Source organism: Echinops telfairi, unplaced genomic scaffold (assembly GCF_000313985.2).
Source record: "Echinops telfairi isolate 266 unplaced genomic scaffold, ASM31398v2 ScPeMD7_7463;HRSCAF=8501, whole genome shotgun sequence".
Classification (NCBI taxonomy): domain Eukaryota; kingdom Metazoa; phylum Chordata; class Mammalia; order Afrosoricida; family Tenrecidae; genus Echinops; species Echinops telfairi.
This window is the reverse complement of record NW_022111363.1, coordinates 1,917,329-1,925,464: the sequence shown is the minus strand read 5'-3', so window position 1 is coordinate 1,925,464 and position 8,136 is coordinate 1,917,329. Positions and strand designations below refer to the sequence as shown.

General features: G+C 39.7%; 1 protein-coding gene and 1 pseudogene across 1 annotated transcript in view; both read left to right on the top strand.

Moving 5' to 3' along the window:
• Positions 1-8,136, top strand: part of CBL (Cbl proto-oncogene) — an 81,485-nt gene that overhangs the window by 20,252 nt on the left and 53,097 nt on the right. The window lies entirely within an intron of this gene.
• On the top strand, positions 800-1,439 carry LOC101658186 (annotated as a pseudogene).

Below are 8,136 nucleotides of genomic sequence, written 5' to 3'. Positions count from 1 at the left end.
CAAAAGGTAATTTACTAGTAGAGTTTAATAGAAAAATTTTTAAATCAAAACAAGTGTTGAGGTTGGCACTTACATAGCTTTACTAGAACAAACCTGATCTAATGACTGGGGATTTTCGGTGTGTGTAGTAAAGTCCCATCAAAGCCTGGGTCCTAGTTCCATTCTACGTTCTTTGAGGGACAGCTTTGTTTGCACATTGACTTATACATGTTTAGAAAGGTGAGTTGGTACAATATTATCATGATTGCTTTTTTCTTTTTTTTTCCTTCTTTCTTTTACAAACTCAGCAATTTGAACTTTTTTAGTGGCTTATTGGGAAGTCATGTAAGATTTAGTGTGGGCGTATAAAGAGATTGCGTCTTCCTTGTTTTAAGGTGAATTGGGTAGAAGTATGAGGGAATGTTAGAGATTCTGGAGAATCTCTTTTTGGCTACTGTGTATACTCATGTATAAGTCCAGTTTTTCAGCACATTTTTCACGCAGTTTTTGTGGTAAAATTAGGTGCCTTGGCTGAAATTTGGTTGGCCTATACTCGAGTATGTATGGTACTTACTTATTGCCTTCCCATTTATTTGGTGGATTGGTGTCCCTTGTAGCTTTAGAAATCCGTGAAATAATTAGCTCAGAATGCTCTGGGTGATTACTGCTGTGTGGTGATAATGTGTTGTCATGTAATTCGGGGTTTCAAAAGCAGGACAATGAATATAGTATCAAATTCACTTGGGGTCTGATTCTGTTTCCGGCATTGAGCTTGTAGCAGGAGAAGGCCTCAGGTTGCTGGGACAGTGCAACCAGAAACATGGGTATCACACCAAGTCACACAATTTGTGTCAACAACATAAATGACAAAATTAAAAAGGAAGAATTAAAAGAGATCCTTTTATGTTTTCTCAGTTTGGCTATGTAGATATTGTGGCTTTAAAGACTATGTAGATGAGGGGACAGGCCTTTGTTATATTTAATGAACTGGGATCATCCATAAATGCCTTGAGACAGTCGCAAGGATTTCCATTTTGTGGCACCAACATGAATGCAGTATGCAAAGCAGATTCTGTGCACTATCTAAACTGTGTGGCGCTTTTGCTGACAGAGAAGAAAAGCCAAAGCTGTGGAACAGACGGTAACAACCACACACACAACTTGGCCAGGGAACACCACATTCAGCTAACACTCAAGGAAATTCATCCCCAAGTCATCCGGTCCCTGATTACCCTCCAAACTATATTTTATTTCTTAATAACTTAACAGATGAAATGGTGTTGTCCATGCTGTTTAATCTGTTTCCTGGCTTCCAGGAAGTCAAGTTGGTACCTGGAGGGCATGGCATTGCTCTTGTTGAATTTGCAAATGATGGGAAGGCCGGAGCTGCCAGGGACTCTTTACAGGGATCTAAGATCACACCTTCCTATGCCATGAGGTTCACCTACGCCAAGAAATAATATCTGGGGTAGTCTTCATTTGCTTCATTTATATTGTGTGTTAGATAACTTTTAGTCAGGACATTTATATAACTAAAAACAGAAGGGGACAGTGAAATTAAACTTTTTAAACCTTTGTGGACCTAAATAATTAATCTTTTGTTAACCCTAGTGAGCTGTGAGATATGAAGGCCTTAATTTTGTACAGTAAGCATATATTTGTATTTAAAAACAACAACAACAAATACACTTAGTACTTGGAATAAAAATGAAAACTCAATGCCATTGAATCAATTCTGACTCATAGTGACCTTTTAGGACAGAGTAGACCTGCCCTAGTCAGTTTTCACTGCTCTAGATCTCTACAAGAACACAAAGCCTCATCTTTCTCCCTGAAATCAGCTGGTGGATTTGAACTGCTGACCTTTTGGTTAGCAGCTCAGTGAGTAGCCCACTTCATCATCAGAGTTCCTTAATACTTGTATAGGTTTAGTAAAAAGGGTTATTGATATTTTCAAGTATATGTCCACTCCTCACTTATCACATAGTTAGATTCCAAAGACCAGGTCCTTGTGTGAAATTGGTGTTATGGGAGATAGGTGTGGGAGGGGGCACACTCATCTTGAGCTCTGGTAGCATCCCTAACATCCCCCCACTCCAACACACCCAGTTCCTCACTGTCCATTGTTGGGCTGCTTGGTGTATCATGGATGGCCACAGTGCAGTTGGTCCACCATTCCTACCAGATCTTCCACATCACTGCAGAACCCATGGAGGTTGGTGTGGTGGCTGCTGCTGGTTGGATGTTGTCCACCTTGGACAGGGATTCTCCTTCATCACTGTCCATTGTTGGGCTGCTTGGTGTATCACGGATGGCCACAGTGCAGTTGGTCCACCATTCCTACCAGATCTTCCACATCACTGCAGAACCCATGGAGGTTGGGGTGGTGGCTGCTGCTGGTTGGGTGTTGTCCACCTTGGACAGGGATTCTCTTTGTCTTTTGGCCCGTCACGGCCCTCCTCCTGCCTTGCCCCCACCAGCTTCGAGCTTTCACCCAGTCTTCTGCTGCCTTCCTGCACATCTCACCTTCCTGTGGCAGCCCCAGACTCTTCAGCAGCCGAACCCCATGCCTTGGATGAATGGTCATTACCAAAAACTCTAGGATATTCTTGTGGGTGGTCTGTAGAGGGTGGAGACTTTGGGCCTGGCTGCAACCTTTCGTGGAGCCCAGATCATTGGAGGTGCTGCCTGAGAATTTTTCAGAGGTGTCTGAAACACAAAATAATGGATAACTGCTAAGTGTGTAAAATAGGCATTTGGGCTTAGAACTTCCTTTATAGGTGAATTTCTGTTTGGCCCTTAAGAACCAGAGTTTAACTACTAGGTTGACTTCCTGTGAACTGTGGTGAAAGGAAGTTCCATTGTATCTGCTTTTTAAAGAGCTGATTGCTGTGAGCAGAGGCTGCTGCTATGGAATTGTAAGTGTCAGCTCAGCATTTCTCGCTCAGCCTTCTGTGGCTGACACTAGGGCTTGTATGTAAGGTTTGGGAGCGTAAAGAACAGGATTGGCAGCATGCTTGTCACTGTGATGGTACCAGTAAATGAACTTTCTAAAAGCACTGGTCACTTCAGTGTAATCAGTTCATCACCATCTGTGTAGCTTCCTCCATTTACACCGTGGCAGAATGCAAAGCATGGGTTAGGTAGTGACCTCATTTGGGGGTTCATTTGCAACCTCAAAATGATATGATAGAATGTGTACTTGTTAGTCATTGAGTTAGAAAGTGTTAATCAATTTTGAAATTTTCCCATTGGGAAATAGGAGCTGATTAGATGTACAAAGGTTATTAAAATACAATCAGGTCTAAATTACTGGAGTTTCCTCCCCAATGTTTTATTATGAAAATTTTTAATCATACAGACAAGTTGAAAGTATATTATAATATATTCCTGCCTCCTAGATTCTACAGTTAGTTAGATTATTGCTTTAAAAGGGCAAGTTTTGCTTTTGTCTCTCTGTCAGCTTCAAAGAAATTCCCTTTTCAGCCTTGGCACCATTTTTACTTAATGAGACAGAACTTTGAAAAAGCTTAGATGCTTTTTTATGTTTCTGTGTTACATCTTTGGAAATTTTAAAAAAATCTTTGAATAAAATAATGTACTACACATTTTGGGACTTCACAAGCCCCTACAGTAGAGACGCGAACAAGCAGCATTTTAATTGAGCAGATTAGAGTAATGCTTCCAAGCCCTATATGAGGTGCATATAATTAACTGCTCGTTTAAATGTCGCAGGGCAGGTTGTGCTCACAAAGAAAACATACCTTTTTTTTAATTAACAATGTTTTTTTAAATAAAATCATTTTATTGGGGGCTTGTACAACTCATCCCCTCCCTCACGAACCCTTGATAATTTATAAATTATTATTATTTTGCCATGTCTTAACACTGTCCGGCATCTCCCTTCACCGACTTTTCTGTTGTCTGTCCCCCAGGGAGGGGGTTATATGTAGATCCTTGTGATCGGTTTCCCCTTTCACCCCCACCTTCCCCTTACACTCCTGGTATCACTACTCTCATTATTGGTCCTGAGGGGTTGAACTGTTTTGGATTCCCTGTGTCTCCCTTCACCGACTTTTCTGTTGTCTGTCCCCCAGGGAGGGGGTTATATGTAGATCCTTGTGATCGGTTCCCCCTTTCTCCCCCACCTTCCCCTTTCCCTCCTGGTATTGCTGCTCTCATTATCGGTTCTGAGGGGGGAAACATACTTTCATAGTTATTTCTTGATATTAGTTCTAGACCTCCGCTACATATGGCTGAGCACTAACTTTCTCTTGTACCTTTCGTAAATTCTTTGCCAAAAGCAAACTGCTGAATTTAATTTCTTTTCCATTTTCAAATCGGAGTTTGAGTGTAAGTCATACACTTTGTACAGATGGGGGACGCATCTTTGAAAGTGATACCTCCAGCCTCCTCCGTACCTCTGGGGTGGCGCGGGCCCAGAGGTAAATAGCTGCTCAAGGAATATAGTACGTTAATGGCAGATCTGGAAATACATTTTAGAACCCCAGTCTTCTTGAATGTCATTGTGCTTATCTCTTAGACATGCTTTTTTAGAAAGGATAAGCAGGCCATGCTTACCAATTTTTGTAGCATTTAGCTCATCTTCAAAATCTAGTTATATATTTAAAATTTGCTGTAAATGAGAATATCTTTATGAATACATCCATTTCTTTGTTTTGTAAGTCATCATTTTGTTTTATTCTAGATGATCCTAATCTCTTCATATTCATTTCACAACAATCTTTTTCTCCTTGAAACTATTACATAGTTTTTCTAAAGGGAACTATTTATTATAGTAGCTCAGTAAAACAAAAAGAGCAGGGCTACTTTCAGTACTTCTCTTAAATGTTCATATATTTTTAATAGAAGGGGCTAATTTAGCTCCCAATACTGTTCTTTTTTTTTCCTTTTTCTTTGCGAGGATTTGCAAGGCAACTTGTTTTTCCATATTTTAAATAGTAGTAAGTGCCCTGAAGCTTGTTCATTTATAGAAAGGTCACTTTTAAGATCTCTTGATCTACATAAATGGTGGTCGTGGTTTTTATCAAATAGTCCGACTTTTGAAGGTACAGGAGACTTGGTGGCACAGTGGGTTAATTATTGGGCTACTAGTTGCAAAGCTGTGCATTCAAATTCACTAGCAGCTCTGGGAAAGATGAGACTGATGACCCCCCTTTTTTCTTAGTATTTTATTTATTTTGTTGTTGACCATATACACAATCAACATACCAGTTTAGCAGTTTCTACATGTACCACTTACCTGTTCCTCAAGGTGAGACGCCATTTTCACCATCCTGTTCTGAGGTGTCCCTCTTCCATGAGTATAAGTGGACTGCCCCTTAAGGGTCCTATCTAACCTTTCAACTCGCTGTTGTCACTCTGATCCCACAGCATAGTCCTTTAAAAAGCACAATACTTAAGGCAGTCTTTTTTTGCTAGTTATGCTGGACTGTTCTTTGGTTATAAGATTTTAGGGGATATTTTACATTTAATGTTTAAAGGTTCATTCAGCACATTAGCTGCCGAGGTTGATCCAATGTTCATGTTCCAGGAAGTCTGGAGTCCATGAGAATTTTAAATTCTGCCCTGTGTTTTCCCTCTATTGATCATATGGAATATGTTTTCAAAATGTTTAGTAATGTTAGCTGGGCATCCATCATACAGGTCTTCTAGTCTCATGACACAGAGGCAGTTGCTCATGGAGGTAATTGCTATATATTCCTACCAATTCCTGACACTCCTTGTTCCTCTCTTGTTCTGGGCAAATAGAAACTAGTTGCTGTGCCATGGATAGCCACCTAAAATCATTTAAGACCTTAAATGAAGTCCATATCAAACCGGAAGTAGAACCCATCCACTACCATCCAGCTCCTAATAATCCTGAAAGACAGAGTTGAACAACTCCATAGGGTTTCTGAGAGTAAAATTTACGGGGGCAGCCAGACTACCTTTCTCCTAAGCTGCAGCTGGTGGGTTTGAACTGCCATCTTACTTAACTTTTGGCTGCATCAGAGTGCCTTAGGAGGTAAAGCCAGAGGCAATGATATTAGGTCAATTAACTTGATTATTCACTGAAACCATGACGTTTAACCCCCTCACCACGGAAACAAATCCCATAAGGATTTTGGCTGTGCAAAAAAGCCTTGGCAGCTTCTGTCTCTTTTTGGTCATTGTTGTAAATGTGATCTATTATACAACTTGGCTCAAATATAGCAATAGTTATGAGGATGACGCGGGACCAGGTAGTGTTTCTTTCTGTTATACGTAGTGTCACTGTGAGTTGGAACTGAACGTAACAGCAACATGCTAGTTCAGTTTCAGTTTAGTTTTTTTGTTGTTGTGTTTTGTTTTGTTGAGAAATTGCTCCACTCTTTTAAGGCTGTTCTATTTGCGTTTGCACCAGCAAATGGGTCAGGGTTTTGTTTGCCCATATCCTCACCAACATTTGTTGTTTTCTGGTTTTGTTTTGAATCTTTGTCATCCCAGTGGGAGTGAAATGGAATCTCACTGTGGTTTTGTGTCATTTTAATGGTTAATAATGCGAGGCATCTTTTCATGTACTTGTTGGATGGATGCCCTCTTTTTGGAAAGCAGGCTGTTGACATTTTTATCAGAATTGCATTAAATCTACACTTGATTTTTTTAGCCAAAAGGCTGAGAAACGATTAGGATTGCATTACAGCTATTGATTGTTTTGGATAGTATTGATATCTTAATGATAGTAAGTCTTCCGATCCATGAACATGAAACATAAGTTACTTAAATCTTTTAAAACCCTTTATAACGGCGTTGTTTGGTTTTGATCATGTAACTCCCTTCATATTCCCAGTTAGATTTATTCTTAGGTTTATTTTTAGGTACAATAGTAAGTCTCTGAGTTTTGAAGTCTAACAGTACAATTCATGCTTGCGTCTTCAAATCTGTCAACACCCAGTCACCTTCACTTGCTGTGTGTGTCCCTTGTAAACAATTCGAAAGGTTATGCCTGTTTTTGCACTAAAGTAAGGCTATATAAGAACTCTTTACTCCTGTTCAAACTTCCTTACAAATTCAACTGAAAGGTGCAAATGTGCTTGATACAATGGATGTATGGATTGTTATAAGAGCTGTAAGAGCCGCCTCCCCCCCAAAAAAGAGGCCCCAACAAAATGATTTATTTTTAAAAAATCAACTGAAAGAAACCTTTGTTTATAACCTTTGCTTATAGTTTATTCTCTTATGGTAAACAAGATGGTTCCTTAGTTTCTCATTGCTGGTGTATAGAAGCCTGACTGATTTTTGTTTGTTGACTTTCTGCCTTGTAATTTTCCTAGGCGTTCCAGAAGATCGTGCGTGTGTGCGCTTGCGCTCTCAGATTTTCCTTATATAGATCATACCATTTGTGAATAGAGATCATTTTCTTTTGCAATCCAGGTACCTTTTATTTCTTGACGTTAGGCCCATGATATGAAGGTCCATTGGCTATTAGAGTAGGACCCGAGGTGGGGAGAAAATAAGTGTCACCAATCATGAAGTCTTTTAAAAATAGACTCTGCCTAAGGAATTGGCATTTGCTTCTGAGGGAGTTAGTTGTGAGAGAAGAGTAAGCTGGGAACATTATAAGATTTTACAGCTACTTTGATGAAGGTGGTTACAGTTAAATGTAGAACAAGATGATCTAGTATAAATAGCTTCCTCTTTCCTCAAACACTGTTAAAGAAAAACCAATACTACTTGCTGGAAATTGAGAGACAAAAAAAAATTTTTTTAAATCATTTTATTGGGGGCTTGTATAACTCTTATCACAATCCATACATCCATCCATTGTGTCAAGCACATTTGTACATTTGCCATCATCAGTCTCAAAACATTTTCTACTTAGGCCCTTGGTATCAGCTTCTCATTTTTTCCCCTCTCTCCCTCACGAACCCTTGATAATTCATAAATTATTATTATTTTGTCATGTCTTAGACTGTCCGATGGAGAGACAAAAATTTTGTTCAAGGCATTTACCCGTGCCCCCCCCCAAAAATAAAAAATAAAAAAGAGCGAGAAAATCAACTGTTGTGTTCCTTTGGTAAAATGTTTGCACATAGCGCTTCCTCCCCCCAACTACCAGGACCCCAGTTTCGCCTTGCAGACCTGGTTAGACCAGATGATGCACAGCGGTACAGA